This window comes from Rhineura floridana, chromosome 15, assembly GCF_030035675.1.
Source record: "Rhineura floridana isolate rRhiFlo1 chromosome 15, rRhiFlo1.hap2, whole genome shotgun sequence".
NCBI classification, from domain to species: domain Eukaryota; kingdom Metazoa; phylum Chordata; class Lepidosauria; order Squamata; family Rhineuridae; genus Rhineura; species Rhineura floridana.
The window spans coordinates 19,972,111-19,999,709 of NC_084494.1; the positions used below are offsets into that span (position 1 = coordinate 19,972,111).

Here is a 27,599-nt window from a genome sequence, read left to right on the forward strand (position 1 = left end):
CTTTTACCGGAGATTCGACTTCCTCCTTCCATTGGAATCAAACTCCGGCCATGAGCAGAGCAGATGACTCCCATGCTTTCTTGGCAATAGGGGCATTTATTTGCAGCATTTTGATCTCACTCTTCAGTCAAAAAGACTCTGAGAATGGCTTACAAGATCTGTAGGAAGATAGCCCCTGTCCTCAAGTTTACAGTCTAAAAGACCTGATACAAAAGGAAAAGGGGATGAAGGAGGAGAAAAGAAAAGGCAAACACAGGCACCAGTTCTGAAAGTCACAGTTTCTGTAACAACCAGGTGGGAAGAAAACAATTCAGGTAGCCTGATGGAATGGCTGCTGCTAGGTGGCAGTTGGGTAAGAGTCAAAGGCAGCTGGTCTGTCAGCAGAGCGAATGAAATAGCCCTGCTGCTCTTCTCTCTGCTCTGCAGCTTGATGGAATGGCTGATGCCACTAAGTGACAGTTGAGGGAGAGCCCAAAGTAAAGGATGGTGTCTCAGCAGAGCTGATGGTACAGCCCTGTTTCTCTTCCCTCTCCCTGCTTTGCAGTCTGATGGAATGGATGCCACTAAGTGGACATCCCCTGTCTTTCTTTGCTGCATGGCTACGTTCCCTCCCTCCACTCCCATCAACATTTTGGGACCCTTTTGCCTACTCTGGGGGAGGGGGAAGGTCTTTTCATGGGGCATCAAAATGTTACTGAAACTCCCCTTGTAGTTGGGCCCAGCACGGCTTAAAATGAGAACTGAAAATTACTCACATATTTGAGGAATATCATAGGAACACCAAAAGCTACCAAGTCAGACAACTGGTCCACCTAGCACCGCATGTTCTACACTGACTGGCAGCAGTTTACCAGGGATCTCAGACAGGGGTCTTTCCACCTTACCTGGAGGTGCCAGGGATTGAACTTGGGACCTTCTACATGCAAAGCATGTACTCTGCATGGAGTTAAGCCCCCCACCCCCAGTTTGTAAACTGATGTTACATTGATGAAAGTATAATGATAATAATGACTGCTGCATAATAAACAGTGGGAAAAGATTTGAGTCATATTCTGATTTCTAGATAAATTCTCAAGTGGTTTTATTACCATTCCTCACCCCCACACAATGTTCATCCATGTTTTATATCACAAGCATTAACATGAGCAGAGTTTAAAATGCAGTTTGGGATTTTTTTTGCTGAGACAGTTGCTTAAAAGGAAAACTCTTCCAAAATGAGGGATCTTTTGGATCAGGGACTAACATTTCTAAAGTCAATATGGGGTATGTGTGTGTTTCCTTCAGCTTAATTGCAGGAAGATACAACTACAATCCTAAATCCACATAGCTCAGCTGGACTTATTGCTGAGTAAACCTGTATAGGATTGCACTGTAAATGTGATTCCGTCATTAGCCATTTTTAAATAGTGTCTGTTCTGCACAGGGGAGGTAGAATGAGAAAGACGGAGAGAGAAATTTGATGTGCTGAATAAATTTTCCCAACACTGGGAAAAGAACAGGAAAAAGTAGTTCACATTATTGGATTGAAGTGATAATGTGCTGAGTGTATTGGGATATTTGATAACACATTAATCTATGGATTTAAAGGGTATAATTAAGGCTGCAGTTCTATGCCCTGTTAGACTCAGAAGGCTCACTGGCACAGCACATGCCTTGCAATGCATGGAGAAACCCCTACATTCAATCTCCAGTTAAAGAATGTCAGATAAGCGATCTGGGAAACACTTCACCAGCGACTCTGAAGAGCTGCTGTCAGTCAGAGTTGACAAGAGTGGTTGAGATAAGCCCACCGCAACCTGGTATCTTCCAGATGTTTTGGACTACAACTCCCATCATTCCAGATCTTATGCAGCATTGGAGGGGTCCGAAAGGAGTTGTAGTCCAAAGCATCTGAAGGGCACCAGGTTTAGGATGCCTGGTCTAAAAATCTAACTCTGTCTAAAGCGACATTGTACACCAATGATTCTTACTTCTGAGTAAACATGCATCAGCTTCCCAAGGAAGTAAGGCTCAGCAGGGTTCACCTCTGTGTAAACATGCTTAGAGTTGTGCTATTGGGCCACTGCCATACAAAAAGTTCTCCTTTTTAATAAACTCCTCCATAAGAGATGGGATGATCCTAAAAATGTGTCATCCCATCAAATGCACAGGGAGGGTAGAGGCTGCCGACCATCCCAAGTCATCATGAGAAGGAAGGACAACTGTACAGTGGGACGTAGGAAACAGCCTTATACAGACCACTGGTCCATTTAGCTCCCCGGAGTTCAAGACAGGAGACATTTCCGGCCCTATCTGAAGGTATCAGAGACTGAACCTAGGACTTCCTGCATGCAAAGCAGATGTTCTCCCACTGAGCTATGGACCTTCCCCAGTGATGGCACACCTGTGCTGGCAACAGACTTGTTGGTGCAGACTAGGAATGACAGACTGATACCCATGGGAGGTGGTGGCCAGTTCTTTAGATCGGCACTGTCGGGGGGGCACAAAGGGTTAAAGCACCTCTACCATGTATTGGGGTACCCAGTCCAGATCACCCCCTGTGCCCACTATTCAGTCTTTCAAAAATACCATTCGTACAACAATGATTTCTTTGTTTTATAAGCAAAGCCATCTTTATTTTAAGGATAGGTATATATTTTACATGTTAATTTTAATGAACATTTGGGAACTTTGTTTTATTCTGCTATGGTTTATGGATTAATGCAATAAACACTATTCTATTCAACATCAGCTAATTGTGTGAACGACGTAGCTTCTCGTTTAGCCCGTAATTCAGCGGAACCTGTGCCCCTCCAGAGGTTGCTGGACTACAGCTCCCATCATCCCTTGACCACCAGCCATGTTGGCAGGGGCTGATGAGATCTGGAGGCCGGCAGCATTCAGAGAGCCACAGGTTCCTCACCCCTGCCTGAATAAGAGAGGCAGGAAAAGGAAAGTAACCTATCCATGAGTTAAGTCAGATCACTGTTCTGCCTTGAGGGATAGACCGATCGAAGGATATACTGTAGATGCAGAAAACAGCCCTGACACAGAACCCATGGAAAGAATGCTGAGTCCAGCTAGCATAACTGAGATTCTGCCTGACACTGTCTTGAACTTTCACACACACACACACCGTTGCACTTCTTCTCTCTTAGGGGCTATAAAGCCCTGTCTCCTTGCATTTAAATCTCTTTTTATCTACAGTGGATGGATGCCTTCTACACCTCTCCCTCTCTCCCTGCTCATATCCATGTCCAGGATGCGGCCTCCTCCTCCTTTAAAAAAACAATGAAATGTTACAGGCACTCCTGCGTTCCCACCAGCAGTATAAAACTCAGGGAGGGGATTGCTATTTTGTCATCACGCCAAGACTCTGGATTTATGGACATGCTTCCACCCCCTGCCTTTCCTTCAAGAGCTGTAAGTCTGGGCTTCAAACAATTTACGTCCCTCTTTTCCTGAAGCCCACCCCTGGCCTGCCCCGAGGATCCCTATATGAAAGACAAGGTGGGGGAGCCTTACTTTCTGCCTTTAACCCTCTGGCCAGTCTCTGAGCCACACCAGTCGAAAAAGGAAGAGTCTGCATTGGGGGGAATCATTCCAGCATAAATGCCTCATTCCAGTTCTTGGCATTTAGACTCTGCCACAAAAACACACACATTTCAGATGACCCCCCCCCCAGTTCAACCATGTCACACACAGCATGCTGCAACAAGATCTTCACCTGGCTCCACCATTTCCAGATCTCTTCGGGTCCCCCCCACCACTAAACTACTAGGAATGTCATTTCGTGGTGGCCCACAGAGAGATTAAGAGCTTTCTGGGAGGGGGTTCAGGTGGTGGTGCCATCAGTTCAAGACTTTAGGGCAGGCGTCCAGGGCCCCACTCAGCATAATGAGCTGCAGGGCCCCCAAAATGCAGCATCAGTATTGGTTTACCACATTTCAAGGTTAGCAGAGGAATTATACATGACCATCCAAAGAAAACAGCCCCCTCTAGAAGACCATCAAGTGCACCACAGAATACAGGGCATTCCCTTCCTAACAAACATAGCCAAATGTTTTACACGACAACACCCCTCAGAAGTCTTTCAGAGACACGACACCCCAAAAGAGCAATGTGAGCCACCAACTCCCACCCCAAGGGGGAATCCAACTGAAAGCGCCACTTACTGTTAGTCCACCACCACATTTTTGTCATGTGTGCAAGCTGATCTTCTTTCCTTTCCATTTATCTCCCCTGGATCTGCTTTCTTGGACAAAGGAGGAAGAGAGAAGAGCTCAGAAGTGGCTCTTCCCAGCTTGCAGCTTCTTCCAGAGCCATCTGAAGAGAAGAGTGCAAAGAAAGGGAGGGAACAGGCTGTAACCACAGACCCAGTCTCTTTGCAAAGGAAAGCCTGAAAGGAGAGAGAGAGAGAGAGAGAGAGAGAGAGAGAGAGAGAGAGAGAGAGAGAGAGGACCTCTGTGAGTTGGTTTGACAAGTTTTTTGGTTGGGCACAAAAGAGCCACAAGGGTAAAGGGGTGCATATAACACCCAAACTCCCAGTGGCTGTTCCAAGGCACATGGCTTGCGTCCATGTGCTCCCTCCCTCCCTCTCTCTCTCTTTGGCACATTGCCTTTTTCAAAACCAGTGACCACTTTCCCATCCCTGCCTGTTTACAACACACCACCCCTTCACATGGTGGAGTTAGGGGGCTCTGCTGTCTATTCTGCGGGTTCACCCCTCCCTGGTTGGCCATCCTTATTTCACTTAATTTTTAGGGGGTGAGAAATGGGGCAGGGGTCTATGGAGATTTATCGGGGGGGGGGGAGAAAAGAGGGTCATTTTGTAGCCAAGGGGTCTCTCTCACACACACATACATACACTCATCCTGTGTGTTCTTCTCTATGCGACTCTGCTGCATATGTCAGTTTCATGGTGTCCACATGCTAGTTCTCTGTCTCCTTCTGGCTTTTGTTCATCCATTTATAATTTTTTAATGGGAGATGTTTCCTTTTATCTTTTTTTCGGGGGGAGTGAGAAACAGGGCGGCAATCTGATCTATGGAGACTTTTGGGGGGAAAGGGGGCGTTTTGTAGCTATGCGGTCTCTCTCACACACACACATACACACTCACTCACTCTGTGCGCCTTCTATGGGACTCTGCCCACATGGCAGCTCAATGGTGCCCACATGAAATTCCGGGGCATAAGGGCTGTAGCTCAACGCATCTGCTTTGCATGCAGAAGGTCCTCGGTTCAAGCCGTGGCATCTCCCGGTAGGGCCGCGAAAGACCCCACTCGGAAACCCTGGAGTGCCGCTGCCGGTCAGTGTAGGCAATTCTGAGCTAAGCGGACCAAAGCAGCTTCCTGTGAACTTGTTAGTGCGGCTAAAGTTAATCTTGTTTCTGCTTTTATTATTACGTTTAATGGCAGATGGGGCAAAGCCCAAACGAAGGAGATTTCCCAGCCTGGAGGATCGGTTGCCAAAAGAGACAAACTCTGGGGGGGGAATCCTCCCCCCCGCCGCTGCCAAGCCCTGCAGCTTCCTCCCGCCTTGCTCGGCCAGCATCGTCCCCCCCTAAAAAACCCGACTCGCTCCACAAAGTGGCAAAGGAAGTTGGAACAGAGGGACGAAGGACGGCCGGGCCAGCCGCCCGGCACTGATTCCCCGACGGGGGGGCAATTACCTTGAGCCACTCCGTCGGGACTCCCCGCAGTCTCGGCAGCTGCTCTATGGGCTTCTTCCACCCCCGCAAAAGCGCCTTCGCCGCGGCGGCGGCAACGACCACTGCAGCGACGGCGCACAGGCCGCCCAAGCGCATCGGAGGACGCTTTTCTTCGTCCCCCTCCGCGCCGGCTTTGCGTAGTCAGGGCAAGATGGAGCGGCCACGTGGGGGAGGAAGCGAGCGAGAGGCGACGGCGTCAAGATCCAGCCATATCGTGGGATCCCAGCCCGCCTCCCTCTGCTCTACTGTGCCCTCTCCAGATGAGGCTCTCTTTGCGCCCTCCTCCTAGCAGGCGCCCAAGCCTCCTTCTGTTGCGCCCAAGTGTCCGGGAGCCTGTTCCTCGCCGCCTCCTGCAACCTTTCCCTTGGGCGCTCCTTCCCTCCCACTCGCCGCGCCGCCTCGATCCTCTTCTAGTATCGGGTTACTCCGCTTCCCCGCTCTTCCTCATCTCAGGAATAACCACGCTCGGGATTGCCACTTGGAAGGTTTGTGCCAGCTCGTTTCTTTCCCGGAGCAACGCGGTCGTTTTCCAAAAGGCTGAAGCAAGAAAGGAGATCCGTTTTCCCTTCTTGAAACTCGGTTGAGGGAAAGACTTTGTCGCGCGACAGGGAGGGTTTTTTAAAAAGCAAAACCCACAAACTAATGTGGGAACTTTTCGGCCACATCCACACCATACATTTAAAGCGTGATTACTCCACTTTAAACCCTCATGGCAACCCCCCCAAAGGATCTTGGGAACTGAAGTTTGTTAAGAGTGCCCACGGTTCTTAGGAGACCCCCATTCCCCTCCCAGAGCTACAGTCTTCAGCTTAGTTTACCAGTCCATCCCTTTTCCCAGGGAACAATGGGAACTGTAGTGAAGGCTAGGACTGGGGAGGGCAGCCATGAGAGAACCAGAAAAGGTCCTCAAATGCAAAGATGTATCACTGAACACCAAAGTCAGGATCATTCAGACCATGGTATTCCCCATCTCTATGTATAGATGTGAAAGTTGGACAGTGGAAAAAATGGATAAGAGAAGAATCAACTCATTTGAAATGTGGTATTGGATGAGAGTTTTGCACATACCATGGACTGCAAAAAAGACAAATAATTGGGTGTTAGAACAAATTAAACCAGAACTGTCACTAGAAGCTAAAATGATGAAAATGAGGTTATCATACTTTGGACACATAATGAGAAGATATGATTCACTAGAGAAAACAATAATGCTGGGAAAAACAGAAGGGAGTAGAAAAAGAAGAAGGCCAAACAAGAGATGGATTGATTCCATAAAGGGAGCCACAAACCTGAACTTACAAGATCTGAACAGGGTGGTTCATGACAGATGCTCTTGGAAGTCACTGATTCATAGGGTTGCCATAAGTCGTAATCTACTTGAAGGCACATAACAACAAGGGGAATACAGGTTTCTTAACTCGCAGCACTCTTAACAAGTTACAGTTCCCAGGATCCTTTGGGGAAAGCCATGAATGTTAAAGCAGTGTAATAGTGATTTAAATATCTAGTGTGGACATGGCCTCTGACAGTTGCACCCACACATGTTCAAACATTTGAGCGGTTGAATTCAGAAGATAGTTGAAGAGAAGGTATGAACTCCTTTACTAGGGAAATGTTTCTAAAATATCTGCTGGAAATGCTTTTCTGCTGTGGTCGCGTGTGCACGCACATGCCCATGCAACTGCCCTTACAAACTGGGAAAGGAAGTGGAAAGAGTGTAGCTGTTATCTGGAGGGTGCAATTCACTTCCTTACAGTGAAGTCACTGATCCAGATGAAAAACCAAACAGAGGGTTGCATCCAACTAGGTTCTACTCAGGGGAGACCCATTGAAATGACCGAAATTAGGCTTGTCCATTCATTTTAGTGGGTCTGCTCTGAGCATGACTAATGCTGGATGCAACCCAAGGAACTGAAGGACCTTAGACAGCACCTTGAAAGTTCAGACTAAAATTCAGAGCAGATCCCACTGGCCCACTGATACGGAGCCACCAGCTGGCACTGCCCAGCACTCATATGAATTAAGTTGTGGCTTAAATGCTTTACACCTGTGCATGGATCCACACACTTCCTGGAGCAGAGAGAGAACAGAAGTGAATGATTGATTCCTTCTTTTAAATGCTTGTACCAAACTCATATTCCAGAGTGGCTTCCTTGGAGTCATCCAATAAAACTAATTGGCAGCGTTCCTCAGGATAAACTCAAGGAGATTATATTTCATGTAATGCATAACTCACATATGGGAATTGCTGGCACATGACACTGTGATGTCATTAAAAGCCTGCGTTGGCCTATCAATGGTTAGTAGTGAGCTGTGCAACAAAATGTTGCAGTGGGGAGTGCTTCTGTTTAGCGTTCTGGTCAGCCAGCCGTGCCCTCCTCCACAGTACTCCATTCCATTACCCCTCCCACTCAGTTCTCTCTCTGTGTGTCTCTCTCCCCCAAGTAGGTCAGCATTCCATAACCAATGAGTATGCTCAAACCTCATTGGGCTTTTTCCTAACGATTTTTTCTATTTCTGCAAACTGGACTCTTCTTATATCCCTCGCCTCTCTCTTGGGTGTGGATGGCTTTATGTTGGCAATGTAAGTATCTTCACTCTCACCAGAATATCAGAAATAGAAGAAATGATTAGCCTGAATAATCAACATGTAACCTGCCTATTTCAGAGGCAGTATATTTCTGGGAGGGTAACTGACTTTCCCCCCCGAAAGCCATCTTATACATATGCGATGCAACAAGCAGAACCTTCTGTCCCTGCTATGCAGACAGAGCTGCCTGATTTTTTTATCAGACAGTCTTCTGAAGTCTTGATGATGTCAGAGAACTGATAGGTAGGCAGTACCAGCCTCCTGTCAAAGTAGATCTGGGGGGGAGTTAATGATCTGGCCTACCAGGCCAAAAAAGTTCCGCACCCCTGCTTTAGTTATTAAAGTTGGTTCCGAAATCCGACAACTCCCAGCAGGATTGAACTCTCTGCTCACCCTGATGAGCAGAGGGTTCAATCCTATTGGCTGCAGCGGTCTGCTTCACCAGCAAATTCCTGCAACACTTCACTGCCACTCCCTCTCCACCAGCATCTGCCACCTGTGGTGCCTGCCCCAGTCTGCCTAATGGTAGGGCCAGCCTAAATATGTATTTTTCTATCAGGCAGTAGAAGTCGATTTTGCAGTTTACTGATGGAGACAGTTCTGATGAGGGTGAATTAGGAAGGTCAGAATAAGTGGCTTAAATAGCCTGGCTATTTTCCCCTTCCTTTCCAGCTATGGTGAACCTTTGATCCAAAACTTTGGCAAGATGTATAGTCAGTGATAGCTGATGGCTCCATGTCAGTGGTGCAGTGGAATCCACTCTGGGTTTAGTCTGACTAAAACCTGGAGTGGATTCCATTGCCCCGCTGACATGGAGTCACCAGCCGCTACTGTGTACAATGGGGGTGGTCCTATAGATGGCAGCAATATGAGCTTACACAACCCCAACCCACTGCCAACATGTAACCTTACAGCTCAGTCAGCAACTACCCTCAAGTTAGAATTACAATTAAAACCATTATATATGGAAGGGACTTGGCCTGATTTCAGTGTGGCTGGTAGCTCCATGTCAGCGGGGCAGTGGAACCTGCTCCAGGTTTTAATCTGGACTTTCAGACAAAAACCTGGAGTGGATTCCAGTGCCCCATTGACAAGGAACCACCACCCACCACTGGATGCTTTGCTACTTCATATCTATAATAATAATAATAATTTTTTATTTTTAGGCCACCTATCTGGCCGAATGAACGGCCACTCTAGGCGGCGTACATAGATTAAAATAGATACAACGTATAAATACAATTATAACATCAGTCTTCGGATAATCAGCCCACCCACATCTGTCCGTTATAAACTAAAATTACCTAGGAATCCTGTATGCCCGCTGAAACAGCCATGTTTTTGATCCTTGGCGAAAACCTACCAGGGAGGGGGCATGGCGAAGATCATATGGGAGAGAGTTCCAGAGGGTGAGAGCCACAATCGAAAATGCCCTCTCTCTGGTCCGCACCAGCCTAGCTGTTTTCACTGGTGGGACCGAGAGAAGGTCTTGTGAGGCCGATCTCGTCAGGCGGCATATTTGGTGATGCAGGAGGCGCTTCTTTAGATAAACTGGACCGAAACCATATAGGGCTTTAAAGGTTAACACCAACACCTTGAATTGGGCTCGGTAGACAACTGGTAGCCAGTGTAGATCTTCTAACACTGAAGAGATATGATCCCGGCAGCGGCTGTTCTTGATCAACCGTGCCGCCGCATTCTGTACTAGTTGTAATTTCCGAACCGTCTTCAAGGGTAGCCCAACGTAGAGCGCATTACAGTAGTCTAAGCGAGAGGAGACCAGGGCATGCACCACCCGCGGGAGCAGATGGACCGGAAGGTAGGGTCGCAGCCTCTGTATCAGATGTAATTGATACCAAGCTGCCCGGCTCACTGCTGACACTTGAGCCTCCATGGACAGCTGGGAGTCAAGAATGACCCCGAGGCTGCGAACCTGGTCCTTTAGGGGCAATCTAACCCCATTCAACACCAGGTCAATGTCTCCTAATCTTCTCTTGTCTCCCACAAGCAGTACCTCGGTCTTGTTGGGGTTCAGTTTCAGCCTGTTTCCTCCCATCCATTCACTTATGGACTCCAGGCACTTGGAAATAGTATCCACAGCCAACTCCGGTGAGGACTTAAATGAGAGATAGAGCTGAGTGTCATCCGCATATTGGTGGCACTGCAACCCAAATCTCCTGATGATAGCCCCCAGTGGCTTTACATACATCTAGTAGCCAGACTAGTGATCAGTGAGGCAGGAGTCTGCCAGGGATGTAGATAGACATAAAACAGGTAATGAATTAAAATGAATAGTTAAAGTTATTAATTTAACAGGAAACTAATCCTTAATATTCACTGTAATAATGAATGCAAAATGATAACACCTCTAGTCCGGCATCCTGTTCCCACAGCAGCCAACCAGATGCCCATTACGGAAAGCCCGCAAGCAGGACCTGAGTGCAACATCAACTCTCCCCACTTGTGATTCCCAGCAACTGGCATTCACAGGCATACTGCCTCCAACAGTGGAAGGAGAACATAGCCATCGTGGCTAGTACCTTACTGTTCTAGGTTAGGGGGACTCAACGGAAGGTACAATGCCTGAGGATCCTCAGAATCCTGGAGCCAGCATTGAGCCAGCCATAGCAGGGGGTTTTGTGTGTGTGTTTGTTTGCTGTTGTTCAATTATTGGTATCAGGAATAGGGATGGGGGAGAAATTTGATTCAGTTCATATTTAGAGGCACACCTACCTAATTCAAACGTTCTGAAACAACATGAGGACTGAAGCACAGCTGTCCTTCAGAATCCACACTTCTCCAAATTTTACAGCGCAGTTCTCCAGCCAAGTAATGTATACAAAAACACACAGATTAGGACAAAGTGTGCATAACAATGCCTGTATTAAGGGGAAATGGCTTTGCCAAAGTATGAAAATCAGGCAACGTTGCACACAAGAATGTGTGTATTAGGAGAAAAATGCACTAAAATGCTGGCAAATCTTCCTGAGGGCTTTTAAAAGAAAGAAATCTGCAAACTGATGTGGAAATGTCGAGCTTAAGACTGGAAAAATGAGAAGGTGAGAGAGAGATGCTGAAATTGACAAGAGTCAGCCATCCCTGGTCAGAAACCCTAGCCCAGCCTTCTGCAATGCAAATCTGCCAATAAATCCTGATCTACCTGGTGCTTGCCCCTTGCTTTAAATTCCCAGGCAGCTGCTTTGTTTTTGCTTTAGCAGGGATGGGGAGCCTGCGGCCTTCCAGACATTGCTGGACTCATCAAGTCTCATCATTCCTGACTTTCAGCTATGCAGGCTAGGGCTGATGGGAACTGAAGTACAACAGGACCCTGGCAGGCCACAGGTTCCCTATCTGTGTATATTTAGGCTTTCATCAGGGGAGTAAAGGCTGATGTACAATATCTTCCAATGAGCACAACTGCTTTCACCAATACAAACGCCTTTTTATTGGTTTGTATTGGTGAAAGCATTTGTGCTCATTGGAAGATATTGTACATCAGCCTTTACTCCCCTGATGATAGCCCAAATATACAAGGCTGAAATGCGTCGGGTTTGGATCACGAATAAAACAAATTTTTCTAGCATCCTGGTTTCTCCCCCTCATATTTCCGGTTTTAGATGCTAGCCACTTTCCTTTGTTGCGTCCCTATCCGTGTGCAACAAGTTACTGTGGCCACCTTGTTTTTAATCCCTTTGTGTCTGCCTCTGTGTGGTTAAAACGCTGTTTGGTGAAAGCCTTTGAGATTCTTTGCAGAAATGTGTGACGTCATTTACACAGAGCTGAAGTGTTTTGCATTCCAGCTTCATCCTTGTATCAACGTAAGAATTGCCTTGGTGGGTGAGCCAGAGAGGTCACTTTGCCAAGTACAGTGTTCTGCCGTCAGCAATGACTAACCATTGCACAGTGTGCATGGTTGAACAAGGATGCTTTTTAAAAATCTAGATCTCTCCACACCACTTTAGGCACTAGACCACAGTGGCCTGATCATCATTAGAACAAGGCCACATCTGTCCTATGCATTGAAAGCGCTATGATACCACTTTAACTGTCATGACTTCCCCCAAGGAATCTTGGGAACTGTAATTTGTTCAGGGTGCTGAGAGCTCTTAAAAGGTAAAGGTGTCCCCGCACTTGTAGTGCGAGTCGTTTCCAACTCTTAGGGTGACGTGAGATTGACGGTCTTGTTAGATGGTCTACAAATGAAAAACATCTCCCAATTGTGGTTGTGTGCAAGTAAAAGTGAGTGTGTATGTATGGCCCCACCTGTACCACACATTGAAAGCACTGTTACACCACTTTTAACAGTTGTGGTTTCTCTGCAAAAAATCTTGGGGATTCTAGATTGTTAAGGGTGTTGAGAGTTGTTAGGGGACTCCGGTTGCCTTCACGGAGCTACAATTGTCAGAGTGGTTTAACATTAAATCTCTCTTCTCAGCAAACTCTACGTCCTAGGAATTTTCACCCTGGTGAGTCTGGCCCTGTCGTCTGGAGCAACAAGTCTCCTTCTTTTATGTGACAACCCTTCAGATATTTGAAGACAACTATCACGTCTCCCCTTCGACTTCTCTTCTCTGGGCTAAACATATCCAGCTCTGTCAACTGTTCCTCATGAGACTAGTCACTCTTCTCATCCTCCTACTGATTCCAAAATTGCCTTAGTGGATAAACCAGAGGTTCCTTCACACTGCACAGTACTTGCATCTTTAGTAATGACTAACCCCACAAATGAGTTTCCCGCACTGGAAGGGGGTTGAAATAGATGACCTTTGAGGACCCTCCCAATGTTATGGCTCTATGAGTATGCCTCAGTGGGGATTTTAGATCTCTATAATGCCACTCTCAATCACTAGACCGCAGAGGCCTAGATTACCCATAACCCATTATAAGAAGGGTTGCCCTCTTGGTGGTATTGGCCCTGCTTCTGTGCTTTTAACAGCAGCCTGGCATGCAGAAATGAATCAGGCAAAGCCAGTGGTGCAGTTGGACAAATGGGGCACTGCCCCACCAACCTCAGTCTATCCTCAGCCCATCCCCACCTGTCTGCCTTCTTACTTACATTATGTCCAGTTGTTACTTACATCCAGCCTATCAGGTTTCTTCCTTCTTAGTCTCAGGGCTGCCTCTTACAGAACTCAGCCGAGAGCAGGCCTGTGGCTGGGGGGAGCTGTAGGAAGGGCTGCCTCCCTAGAAGTCCCTCCATTTTTTTTACAATAAAAATAAAATTTATTACAGGGAAAAATATCTTCCCCTCCTTTTTTTTTTTGTGCCTCCCTGAACTTTTAGGTTGGCTGTGGGCCTGGTTGGGAGGAGGACGGGGACAAAAATAGAATGAGTTGGCTCCGCCTACTCTTGGGCTCCCTGCCTTCTGCCCCACCAATTCCAGTGCGACTCAGCTGATAGTGGGTGAAGCTGCTTCTGGGATTACAGATAAAGGAATAAGGAAGAGCTTCATTTAATTAATTAATTTATGTCAGAGCCTGATGCTGAAGGCACAGAAGCTGGATGGGTGAGAAGGCTTCATACCAGAGCATTTTGTACTAAGAAATGCAGCCTTTTCCAGGTTCCCCTGGTCTTGCGTTTAAAAAGCGTCATGCCACATTAAAACCCCTTTCCTCTCTTGATTGAACCCGTGTGCATTCTGCATACTCCAAGTGGGGGAAAGCAAAACACAGTCCTTCAAAGGAGGGGAGCTGATTGGTATTCAGGGTCGCTAGGCACACACCAGACAGCCCCTCCTTTAGAGCATTCAGAAGACTCCAGATTTGATTTCATTCTCAGGTGCTGAGCTACTCCAGCTTTCATTAGCTATAGATATAGTTTGAGCCGCAATTGCATTCAACTGCTGCACTTGGCTTTAAGCCTGTTCACTGGGATCGACTTCAATTGGACTAAAATGGATCAATTTGCTGGTCTTCCTGCATTCCCACAGAAATAAGTGATTTTAGCAGGCAGAGGATCTTTCCAGAGCAACAGCGCCACATACTCAGTTTCCTAAACCAGTTTTAGATATAATAATTTCATGTAGGTGGCCTTATGTACATTTTGATATACTCTTATTCACACACACACACACCTCGTCCCTTTGTTAAGCAAATTGCTGGTTAAAAGTCCAGAATGACTGAGCGATGTTTTATCAACAAGACGCAATAGTAAGAGGTGTCTCCTGATAGCTGGGGAATCTTCTGTTTTTGAATGAGATACCAAGCAGGGTTTGGAGAAGGAGAGGGATGCAAGAGAGAGAGCGTGTAAAAGAGCAGTTGGTACTTTGGGGGGGGGGGATTTGAGCCAGTTGAAGGTGAAGTACCATGCAGAGTCTGTCAGGTAGGTTTGCTGCCTTGTAGGGGTGTCTCTGTTAGGAGTAATGTTGAGTCACTAATGGGTATAAATGCCAGCCATTGTGCACATTCACCAGGCTTCATGGAGGAAGCACATAATTTGCCCGTGAAGAAAGGAGTGTGCACGTTTCCTGGTCATAATCATAATCATATACATCATCTCCAACAGGCCTTGTGGAATGTGCATTTTGTACATTCTCCGGGCAATTCTCCACGAGGTCTGGCAATTGTGCACAGTGGCTGGTTCTTATGTACAACAATGGCTCAACTTACATTTCCCCAAACATTTATTTGCCTCCACTTATGTATTGCTTATATATTGTAAATAAAGCAAATATTACAAAGATGGTATATAACCAATTCTTTTCCAGCCAAGGAAGATTTTAGCTACTCATGCAGCCCCTACAATTTTATATCACTCCGGGAAATTTTCAACACACACAATATACTCTGTGTGCTGAGAGTGTTAGAATTTTGAAGGTTTTATTATCATTTATGGTGGGACTGTACATCTGTTAAAGGTTTCTGGAGACTGGTTTATGAGGAAATGCTTATTATTTCCTGAGAATACATACTACTTTGTCCAAAACTGATGCTGCTGAACATTTTTGATGTGCAGATGTTATATCAAAAGAACTGATTATATATATATATGGTTTTGGCAGCTCGCTTGGTTATTACTAGTCAGTGCAAAACAATCCAAGATCTCTTGCTGGATAGATGGTATCAGTCATTTGAAATATAACAATTATGGGGAGGGGGGTGAGGAATCACACTCCAATTGAAATCCATACAAGGGCAAGAATCTCCAGACTCTTTTTATATGGGTTGACATCCTTTTATTGCTTTCACAGCACATAGTACATTTTCTAGACAACCAATGGCACAATCTGGAAATATTCTTGAACATTATGTATTAACTCTTTATTTGGAACTGATCTCCATGAGTCTCTTGAGAAGAATAATTCATATGTTTTATTTCTTCATGAAACATACATGCCAGTGGCAATGTTTTATTTTTATTTTTGTACTTTTTCTTTGTCACTGTTTCTTTGATATGTTCTGAATTTAATATCTCTTTTCACTGGGTGATAACTTCTGTAAAACAAATAAAATGTCTTGTTTTTTTAAAAAAAGAAGAAATGTGAATATTTTTCCTTATCAATATTTGCCTGTATGAATGGAGAGCAAAAGAGAAAGGATGAAAGACTGTTCAATGAAATTATGATTATTACCCTCCATTCACCTAAAGGTCCCTGGGTGGGTTACAACCATTTAAAAACATGGAGGGGGGAGAAGATGAATTGGGATTCTTTCAACCACAGCAGGTCTCTTCCACTTGAACTGTTGCTTGACCCTGGAAAACAAGCACAAGTGGGTGATCTAGATTTTTGTGTATGAGTTTGTTCTATATATATCAGATGTGATGGGATATTGCCTTGACAGAAATGAACTTGAAGTGTCACATATGTTTTGCATTTGCAGCAGTGGAAATAGTCATAAGATTTGGCCTAGTGTATTCCGTTGTAAGAATACAGTGTAATGACTACAAGTACAGTCAAGATCATGTCATACAGCCCTTTCTGGACTATACCACTTCAGAATGAAGGTGGAAGGTTATATGTTTGCTCTCCTATAGAAAGTTAGCATCATGTGAATAAATGTCTTAGATGAGAGTCCTTTTCAGGTGTTTGTCTTTAGTATTAACATGTGAGGAGGAAAGCAGGGACAAGTACATTAGCTCTGCCCCCTTTGATTCAGTCTGCATCTAAAGCCAAATTTATCAAATTCACACTTTCCAAAACAACATGAGAACCAAAACACAGCTACCTTTGAAACTTACACATCTCTGAATTTTGTGATGCAGTTCTCTAACCAAAGAATGTTTACAGAAATGTGTATATGAGGAGAAAGTGTGCAAAAAATGAATATATTCATGAAAATAGCATACAAAATGCATTATATTGGGAGAAATTGCTTGCAAAAATGTGTACATCACTCAAAAATGCATACAACAATGTGTTTATTAGGAGAAATTTGTACTTATATGCTAACAAATTTTCATGAGGATTTTAAAAAATTACAGATTGTTGGAGAAATGCAGAGAACCGAACTTAGGACTGGAAGAATGAGCAACTGAGAGAATTAAAATGGACAGATCCTTGCATCCCTAGCAGAGAGTGCTGCTGCACTCAGGTCCTCTTGCTGGGTCCCCATAGGCATCCGATTGGCCATTGTGAGAATGGGCCATTGTGAAAATGCTGGATGAGATGGACCTTTGGCCAATCCAGCAGGGCTCTGCTTATGTTCTTACATTTGTGCCTGCCTGCAGTGATGGCTGGTGCCCATAGGGACAAGTAGGGCGGAAGGCAGGGACACCAAAAGTAAGTGGAGCCAGGGGAGACTGAGGGTACTGGGGCAGTGCACCACTTGTCCTAATGGACCAGTCTCCATTGTACTACCTGTTCCTGCACCCCACTAGTGAGTGATCCCCGTTACCCTAGAATATCCAGTTGAAGTCACTTGCATTGTACCCAGTGGAGAGATCTGAAGTTCACAGAGCTAGTAATTACAAAAGTTCCCTATTCCCAAAGCAAATCTCATTTTGGTTTTGAAGTTAATGAGATTGAAAATTATTTGTGTAAATTAATAACGGCCTAGCTAACCTAGCAAATGTGCACATGAGCCACTCCATCCACCAATCTATATCACATCTTCTAGCATCTTAGGACTAAATTCCTGGGTTACTTCCCAAGACTAATTAAAATATTTAGAGATAATTATTTTCCCAGTGACATAGAAAGACACTAATTGTAACTAGAATAGCAATACACTTAAGAAATTACCTGAAGTCTGGGCTTTAAAAACACACACTAAGGTCACATCTTCACCATACATTTAAAGCATTCTTATACTGCATTAACCATCATGGCTTCCCCCAAAGAATTCTCAGAACTGAAGTTTGTTGTGGGTGCTGACCTCACAGACCTACAATTCCCAGCACCCTTAACCAAACCAAACAAACCTGTCAAAGCAAATAAAAACATCAAGAAAAGAAAATGTGGAGGATTACTTTTATGGACAATGGTATGGGTTGATGCAATTGGGCAGAATTAAACCAAACAGACCTTCAAGACTAACTACTCATGGAATTTTATGGAGAGATTTGCTGGGCTGAGACACACACAAGATGACCTTGAACTTATAAACTTTACCTGTTAACAGGAGAAAGGAAAATAAAAATATTCTTATTTTTATGTGTCCCCAGTTCACATCACATGGTCTACCATAGATGTTTATATTTGTTATCATGGTTGTTAATATTGTAAAAGGAAAATAAAAGCTTTTTTTAAAAAAGATGTTGTTGGTGTGCTCATGTCCTGCTTGTGGGTTTTCCACAGGTGTGTGTTTGGCCATGGTGAGGGCAGAGTGCTGGATGCGGTGGCCCTTTGGTCAGATCCAGCAGCTCTGGCCAGTAGAGGCTGGTGCTCTAACGTCAGTGGGACAGTGAATCCACTTTGGGTTTTAGTCCAAATTGTCAAGGAGCTGTCCAAGGTCCTCAGCACCTTGGACAGCTTCTTGAAAGTTCAGACTAAAACCCAGAGCAGATTCACTGTCCCACTGGCGTCAGAGCCACCAGTCTCCACTGGCTCTGGCCAGTAGAGTAAGAGCTGATGGAAGTTCTAGTCCAGCAACATCTAGAACAAGTTGCTCACCTCTTGTGTAAAACATGCTTTTGTAGCCCCCTAGCTGTGCCCAGTTAGTAGAATCTGTGCTCAGGCTATCCCTGGTGACTCAATAATAAAATCTAACAGGTCTCTGTTCAGGACTGTGGATTCCTGCAAAGGAGGAGATCTCTGCTCCCAGAAGCACACTAACAGCTGTGTATCCTTTAGCACAAGTCATCTCACTCTGAGCTCAGTGGCCTCTCCAGAACCACATTCTTTCTCCATGATATAAGGTCCTGGCTCCACTGAAGTGCTGTTTGCTTATATTCCATAGAGACATCCCACACTTTGCAGGCTAGGTGCCTAAAAAAATCTCCAAAATAAAGTGCTACAGATTAGGCGGCTTAGTGGAGGTAGCCTGTTCCACTCAGAGATTGAAAAATGTGTTGCAGATGCTGATTGACTGGCCTTCTTTTGTCAGGGGGAGGTACTGGAGGTCTGGAAGTCTTCCACAAACTCTGTACAGTTTCAGAGGTGAACTGCAAGTTCAGAAATGTCATGCAATTACACAGCTCTTTAGGGACACTACAACTTCACAGAACTTCATAGTTCAGTGGTAGAGGAGTACAATTACTCACTTGCAGGATTGTTGTGTGTGACAGAACCTTTCTCCTAGCAATATTTGCCTAAACCCTCTGATTGGCAGCTGGCTTTTAAATATAGGTGGTGGTGATGATGTTGTTGGAAGCCACCTCGAACATGGTAGATCAAGCATGATATAAATATTTGGAAGGAGGAAAGCAATGCAAATGCAATAGAAGGGGAGGGAGGAAAAAGAGTGAGACCAATACAAAAGGTCCTGCAAACCGTTTAGGGAATTTTGTGTGTTTGGATGTACCATATAGCTCAGTGGTGGAGCATCTGCTTGCATGCAGAAGGTGCCAGGTTCAATCCCCCGCATCTCCAGGTAGGGCTGGGAGAGACCCCTGTCTGAAATCCTAGACAGCCACTGCCAGTCAGTGTAGACAATACTGAGCTAGATGCTCCATTAGTTTTACTCAGTATCTTATTTTGTTTGTTTGTTTGTTTATTAAATGTATATCCTGCCCTTCCTTCCAGAAGAAGCCCAGGGTGGCAAACAAAAACACTAAAAGCACTTTAAAACATCTTAAAACATATTTTAAAAAAATCTTTTAAAAACAACTTTAAAAACATATTGAAAAGCAATTCCAGCACAGACGCAGACTGAGGTAAGGTCTCTACTTAAAAGGCTTGTTGAAAGAGGAAGGCCTTCTATAGGCGCCAAAAAGATAACAGAGATGGCACCTGTTTAATATTTAAGGGGAGGGAATGCGAAAGTGTCAAAGCTTTCTATGTTCCTATGTTCTTTCCAAACCATAAAAACTGAAAATAGGGATGTAGGGATCTGTCAATTTCATTCCTCTCAGTTTCTCATTTTTCCAATCTTAAATTAAGTTCTCCACATTGCTGAAGCAATTTGCATTTTTCTTTTTTAAAAAACACCCTCATGAAAATAGGGATGGGGGGGTTCAAATTGAATTGAATGCCCCCATCCCTATTTTCCGCACTTGCAGTTCCCAGCAACCAGTATTCAGAGGCATATTACCTCTAACAGTGAAGGCAGAACATAGCCATTGTGGCTAGAAACCACTAATAGCCTTATCCCCCATGAATCTGTCTACTCTTTTAAAGCCATCCAAGTTGGTGGCCATCACTACCTCTTGTGGAAGCGACAGTAATTTGAAGACAATAATTTAAAAACCTTACACAAAGGCTCCCATTGATACAAAAGACCTTGGTCTCAGAAGGTTAGCCTTCATCTTTTTTCTAAGTAGGGCTCCTGTACTTTGAACAGGGCTAACCTGGGCAAAAATTCAACAGGAGCAGCCTTCCACCATCATGGTATTTGACTGTGTAAACTGAAGAGGGTGTCACAGGTTCCAATTACATATGAAACAACTAACTATTGTCTTAGCTGTAACAACTGTAGATTAAAAAAAAACCTGCAACAAAGAGATTGCATTATTCCCTCTGTTTCCAACGTTCCTGGTGTGCCATTGCTTATGAAGCCAAAATGGCACGATCTATGCACAAGCGATAGATTAGCAGGTAGATAAAACCCCACGGTTTATAGAAGTTTTTAAAAAATAATTAGGGAAAAAACTAAGGGGGGAATAGTCCCACCCCCCAAAATAGCCCAATGACAACTGAATGTGCTCAGTGGTGGCCATAGAATGCTGGCAGACTGCTGGGGGAGGAAAGGATGAAAAAACAGCATGGGAGACATGGGGATCTTGAACAACACCCTGAGGCCCGGGGGGGGGATAGATTTTTTAAAAACTTTTTTCTTTTTTTGCTGTTTCCCCCCCCTCATTTTTCAGGGGGAGGAGATAGGAAAAAACACAAAAAGGGAGGAAACCATTTCCCCCCTATTTTTTCCCAGTTTTTGCCCCCAGACCTTCACATTTCTAGCACCCTACACTGCAACATTTTGTTACAGGTCCCACTTGTTTCTTACCAAGTTAGTGTTCCCCTAAACTGATGCCTTCCATATGTTGTCAACGTCAAGACATTTGAAGGGCACTAGGTTGGCTGCAACTCACTCTGGATCAAAGCAGACATTCACTTAACCTGCTTCCAGACTGTCACTATTTTGCAGGCGGGATTCAATTGCGTTCTAGCAAATTCAGGTTGTGGTTGTTATTAAATTTATATCCCACCTTTCCTCCCAAAAGGAGCCTAGGGTGGCAAATGGGATAAAACACTTAACAAGTCTATAAAACATCACAAAAACAAAACAGCTTTAAAATATCTTAAAAAACATCTTTTAAAACATCTTTAAAAACAATTCCAACACAGATGCAGACTGGGATAAGGTCTCTACTTAAAAGGCTTGTTGAAGTTGCACAATCAAAGGGGATTTGGCACTTTTGTGCAACAAACCCACTCCCTTCTCTCCTAAAAGATAGGATATGCAATAAGGAAAGTGATGGGGAAATGCACTGGGAAAGTTGGGATAACAGTTGCTTGATGTGATATCCTATGACCTCCCTGCAAATAAATCAGAATGAATGCCCAATAAATAGTGGACATCAGCCTTCCCCACAAACTTTGTGCAAGCATATCAAGATAAATGCTCAAAAACAGGTTGCCTGCTGCTAGCATTAATTGTAAGGTCTTCCTTACAATTACAGCTGTGGGGGCAGCTTGCTCTGCATTTGGCTCTGGGTTCCTTCTGAGAAGAAGGGTGGGATATAGATTTAATGTATCTATCAGCAGCAGCAGCAGCAACAACAACAACAACAATAAATTTTCCCTGGTCCAGAAGTGGGAGCTGCCCATAGAAATCAATGGAGAAATCAAATAATTTTATTATCAGAGCAATCATATGATGGTAGTAGCAGCCGCCCCTATTCCCATAAAAAAAGGTAGCAACAAGGAGGAGTCCCTGCGTTTGGCAGTCAATCCAAACCTGAAAATGCAATGATTTATCTATTCTCTTCACATTCTGAAGGTCCTAGAAGCCCATGGCAACATTTGGGAGGCTATTTTTAAAAATCATTTAAATGTGTTTTAATGTTCAGTGTTTTGAAACCATCCTCTGTTGACACTGGATAGCAGTGACCACTCAGTACTCTGAAAGCCTCCAACAATTTCCTTGTCTCTTGATCAAAATGTTGACTCTTCCCACTCATGAGGATGCTTCTAAAAATGTGGAAGGGGTGAACATTTGGAAGATTGCCCCCCACACTGCCAAATTAGATTGGGTTGAAGTTACGGTCCTTCTTTACTTAAATCAACCCCTTGTCATTGCTGGCAGGAGACGGCCTCCTAACGTCATTGCTTCCCTCCATCCCTCACTTTCCCTGCTCTCCCTTTTTCTGGCTCTGGATTTGGACCAGCGGCTTACACTGATTATATAAGGTTCACTTTATTAGTGACTCGCTGCCCGGAAACAGCGGGCCACATGGAGATGAGCAGGGTCCCTGGGATTGTATTCAATAAATTAGACATTCTTGGGGGGGAACAGCAGCTAAGTAGTAGACCCAGGCAGGGAGCCTGGAGAATCTTCTTGACTGACAGCTGCTGGTCTGATGGCAGATGGTAATTAGCGGCAGGGACAGTCATGTGAAATGGAGGAGGAGGAGTGACACCTACCGCTCAGCTGGCAGCCTGAGTCTGACTCTCTATCACAAATATACTTGGGTCCTTAGGGCTGCTTTCACACCAATGTAAGCATCATTTGCGCAGGATTGTTAAGAACATCAGAAGAGCCTGGCTGCTAGAGCAGGCCAAGGGTCCATCTAGTCCAGCATCCTGTTCTCACAGTGGCTCTCCAGATGTGTCTGGGAAGCCCATGAGCAGGACTTCACAAAAGCACTCTCCCCAGTTGTGATTCCTAGCAACAGGTACTCAGAGGCATACTGTGTTTAACCGTGGAGGTAGAAATAGCCACTGTGGCTAGTAGCCCTCAAAAGCTTTATCCTCCTTGAATTTGTCTCATTTTCTTTTAAAGCCATCCAAGTTGGTACCCTGGCCAACCCCGCTGGATTCAGATTTGGGCTCACTTGTGTGTTTTTCTCCGTTATGTTTCATGTGGAATTTCAGCTTAGAGCGTTTTATAGATCAGCTTATGGGCTACACAGGCCGCTGCATTGCTGCACAGCATAAATAGGCACGACTTCTCAAGATAAGACATCGTAGAAGCTATTGATCACACCCCTTGAGACCCTTTAAGCAGCCTCAGGGCGGGCTTTCTATTTGCATGGGGAAGGTTTCTCAGAACGGGACTGGGTTAGCAAGTGGGCACTGCTACGAACAGGTTGAAAAGCTGGCGCTGTCTATTTGTGCCTGTGCATCTGCTAGCATGTCATTGATCCCAGGCTATGGTCTGAAGGCACATGAGGCCAGCACCCTGCTGAAGCTAAGCAGGGTCAGGTCTTGATGGGAGACTGCCTGGGAACCATATGTAAGCCCCCTTGGGTTTCTATCATGAAAAGAAAGGCGGGGTAGAAATGTAATAAATAAATAAATAGGCAACAGAGGTGGAGGGACTTCAGCCAGCTCCTTCTCTGACATCGCCTCTGGCTGAGCCTTCGATTCCTCTCCCTTGGGGAAAGACGTGAGTGATAGCTCACATGACAAGGCAGGGCTGAGAGGCGGGATAGGGGCTGACTCGGTGTCAGACAACACTTCACCAGATGTAACTGGAATTAAGGGGTGGAGCTGTGGCCATCTAACCTGCTGAAGTCTTCTCCTTTTCAGCCCCTACCTGAGATCCCAGTCCTCCTCCTCCTTCTCCTGATCAGTCTGCCAAGAACTCTCCACGGGACCCATGAGTTGATGGCCATCGCTCTTACAACATGATTCAGAGATGTATGACTCACTCCTGCATCATATGCATGCATATTAAGAATGGGTTACCGTTTCAGCCCATTTGGAGCAACTCAGTCCTAGGAGGGAGGAGAGGGAGAAATGGGGACCTCATTGATTTGGCTGTCACCCCAGCTGCATCAGGATCCTCTCTCAGCTGTAAGCAAGGCGCTTTTAAAGTAATTGTTGTGTGTCCAAATGGACACCCAGTCCTAGCTTTGGGACACAAATGGACCCATAAAATTTAAACAGTGAACCAAGAACACAAAATCAGATTGGAAGCCACCGAAACACTGACTAGAGGTATGAAATTTTGTTGTTGTTATGTGCCTTCAAGTCGATTACGACTTATGGCGACCCCATGAATCAGAGACCTCCAAGAGCATCTGTCATGAACCACCCTGTTCAGATCTTGTAAGTTCAGGGCTGTGGCTTCCTTTATGGAATCAATCCATCTCTTGTTTGGCCTTCCTCGAAATTGAATAGAATCAGTAGAACATAGTGGCATATTACACAATAATTCTTAGGATTCTTACAAATCACCGGCCTTTCTGAAAAGCTTAACAAAATCTCTCTCTCTGTGCACTGTGATGTCTGGTTCTCTGTACCTTTATTCTTTTTTTTCATAAGAATTCTACTACAGCCATATGTGGACTGTAGGTAGCAGTTTCTGTGCCATTCAGTGAAACAAACAGTCCTGCATTCATAGATTCTTCTCTAAGGGCATACGGCGAGGAGACTTTATTTGATTGTAATGGGAGGCTAGTAACAACTTTGCTAGGCTAGTAACTTGTGTAAATGCATGCAAGGCTGTATTCACTCCGTTTAATTTTTTAGTTTGAACCACTTTCGCCTCAATCCCAGTGTCAGGGCTTGTACATGGTAGAGGCTGCCACATGCAAGCCATTTCAATGAAAAAATAATGAGTCCACCCTTGAAAAATGCCCTGACTGTAACCGACAGCAGTGTTTCATCAGGCTGAAAGTGGAGGAGAGGGACGGGAGTGCAGGGCCTCTCCAGCAGCTCAGCTGGAAAAGCAGCAATTTTTGGCTCCTCTTCACATTTTTCCATTCCTGCTATTCACTTCAAGATCTCTGTAATGAAGAACTCGTGCCTGAGTTTGCTTTTTTCTCCCCCCTTCTCCCTCCACATCCCTTTTCCTTTTGTGCTGTGTTTCTTAGAGTGTGCGCTGAGGTCAGAGACTGTCTTCTCAGCCACTCTGGAAGCCTTTTTTTGGCCAAACAGCAGGACAAAAATGCTAATAATACTAGTTGCTACTTGCCCAAAGAGAGTCGGGTGGGAAAAGGGAGCAGCAGGGCAACAGGTATGCCATGGATAGCTCCTTGAAAGTTCAAACGAAAACCTGGAGCAGATTCCACAGCACCACTGACATGGAGCAACCAGCTGCCACTTGTGTGTGTGTGTGTGTGTGAGCGTGTGCATTCACACCTTCTTGCCCATCTCAGGCAGCAGAAGGCAAGGAGGCCAACAAAATATGGAACCTGAATTAATGATAGACACAGTGACCAAATTTAAGTTTTGTCCCCACCCTCCTTCCTTGATGAGTTTTATAAGTGCAATGCAGAGATTCAGAAGGGGGAAGGTGACAAGCCGTGCCACCCCCTGGACTGGTTGTAAGTAAGAGGACTGGCAGGTGGGGGCTGGCTGAGGGCAGACTGTGCTTTGTGGGGCAATGCCCCCGTTGCCCTAGTGGATCCGCCTCCATTGTCAGACAACAATCTAGGCTTTTCCTTGATGGCTGGTCCACCTCCCCCCAGCACCTTTTGAAAGGTTCCTGGACTTGGAATCCAGAAGAGTCCAGGCTGTACAGTCTAGGTTTATTGCTCTTTGCATGGCAGTGGCCATTATTTGGGAAGATAAAAGACCTACCCCAAGGTAACAGCAGCAAGTGTGCAAAAGATACATTATTAATAAGAGGCATAATTGAGTCATGCATTTTTTTCCCTAGGCAGGATAAAATATGTCATTCCTGTTTGGCTTTAGACCATTCTATTATTTATTTGTAGATAAATTTTTATGCTACGGCCAACAAGAAAGAAAGAAAGAGGGGTAGGTGGGAGGGAATCCAAATGTCATCCAAATATCAATGCGTTCCAAGGATGAGATTAAAATTATTTGCTCTTACAAGCTTCTTTTTGCAAGGCTGTTAATTTTCAGGTCCTCTCAATGTACCCAGGCATTTTTCCATGTGCACTTTCCAAGTGGAGATGAAAACATGGTACACCTGCCTCTCCTGTGCCGGAGAGGGAGCTCCTAACCCCCACCCCCATCAGATGTTTAAAATGGCATTCGCTCTTTTCAAATGTTTACATATTCAAAGAAAGGGTAGAGTCAAGCCCTACCAGCTTCTCCCATCAATAGGCATGGTTTACTTATTTATGTATATATGTAGTTCATTTATTTAGAACGATTGATAGACCTCTTAATCAGAAAACTCTCAAAAAAGCAGTGTACAAAATTATCAACAAAACACAGCTAAAATCCACAGAATTCTTAAAAAGACAAGTATACTTAAGATAATTATAAATAAATCATAGGCTGCATACACACCATACCTTCAAAGCACATTCCCTCCCACCAAAGAATCCTGGGAACTGTAGTATGTTAAGGGTGCTTTGAATTGTAGCTCTGTGAGGGGTCAGCTACGCTTTCCAGGATTCATCTGGACCGACTTGTTGAAATAAAAAAGGTTTAAACAGACGTCTAAAACAGTACAGCAAGCCTAATGCTAATAAGATAGGGCGTTCCAAAGACTAGGTGCTGCCAGGCTAAAAGGCTGACTCCTCGCAAATGTGGAACGAACACCATGTGGCACTTGTAAAAGGGCAAGTTCCACAGAGCAATGTATTCAAATAGGCATGTATGGGGCAAGATGATCCCTCAAGCTAAACTGGTCCCACTGGTAACAGAAGAGCCTCCTCCTCCACATCTGAACCCGTGCTGCCTGGTGCCCATTGGGACTGGTAGGGCGGAAAGCAGGGAGCCCAACAGTAGGTGGCATCAGAGCCAATGAAAGGCAGAGCCAGCTCTTTCTAGTTTTGTCCCCATCCTCCTCAATGCTGAGTTCTACAAGGGGCAACACGGAGACTAAGGAGGAGGAAGCTGACAGCTACTGCTGCAAGCCCCTGGACTGGTAGTATGTAAAAAGGCAGGCGGGTCGGGGCCCCATTTGCCCAGCCTCCACTGATCTGAAGGCAGAAAGCTAGCTTAGGGGGTGTAGGGCAAACCGTTCAGGATGCACACACAGCTCTGTTCTCTCCAGCGCCTTACCACCACTCCCGCACTCTGCCTCATGGCAGAGCCGGCCCTGCTCCCATCAGCTCCGGCTAGCCCCTAGTCCAGCCTTTCCCAGCCAGTGTGCCTCCAGATGTTGTTGGACCACAACTCCCATGAGCCTCAGCCAGCACTGCCAATTGTCAGGAAAGACGGGAGTTGTGGTCCAACAACATCTGGAGGCACACTGGTTGGGAAAGGCTGCCCTAGTCCATGGCATCTAGTCCAAAGCATCTGGAGGCACCAGGTTGGGGAAGGCTGGGCTAGCAGGAGCAGGCATCTGATGGTGTCCTGGCTGGGGATGAGTGAATCTGCCCATTTTGGTACTCTCCATTTCTCATTTTTCCAATTGTAAGTTCAGTTCTCCACATTTCCACACAAGTTTGCGTTTTTTTTTTAAAGTCCTCATCAGCATTTTAGGGTGACTTTCTTCTAACAGACACATTTTATGCCATTTTGCCTTCCACATTTCTGCAAAGCAATTTCCCTGGGGAATGCATATTTACACATTGTTTTCACTAATATATATATGCATGTATAGGCAGATGTTACCCTAGCATACGCATTTTTGTACACATTACTTAGCCTGAGAAGTGCATTGCCAGATTTGGAGAAGTGTGCATTTTGT

The 27,599-nt window shown here is 45.2% G+C and overlaps 1 protein-coding gene across 2 annotated transcripts in view; it reads right to left on the bottom strand.

The window, feature by feature from the left end:
• The window catches only part of TMEM200B (transmembrane protein 200B), a 39,454-nt gene extending 33,253 nt beyond the window's left edge, over positions 1-6,201 (bottom strand). Inside the window, exons 1-2 of one of the 2 annotated variants that reach the window (XM_061597277.1) lie at positions 5,652-6,201; positions 4,155-4,305 (exon numbers count right to left, since the gene is read on the bottom strand). The gene's annotated coding sequence lies outside the window, so the exon portion shown is untranslated. Of the gene's footprint in view, positions 1-4,154; positions 4,379-5,651 lie in introns of both variants that reach the window. The other variant, XM_061597276.1, reaches the window with a different exon arrangement.
• Positions 6,202-27,599: the final 21,398 nt, after the last annotated feature.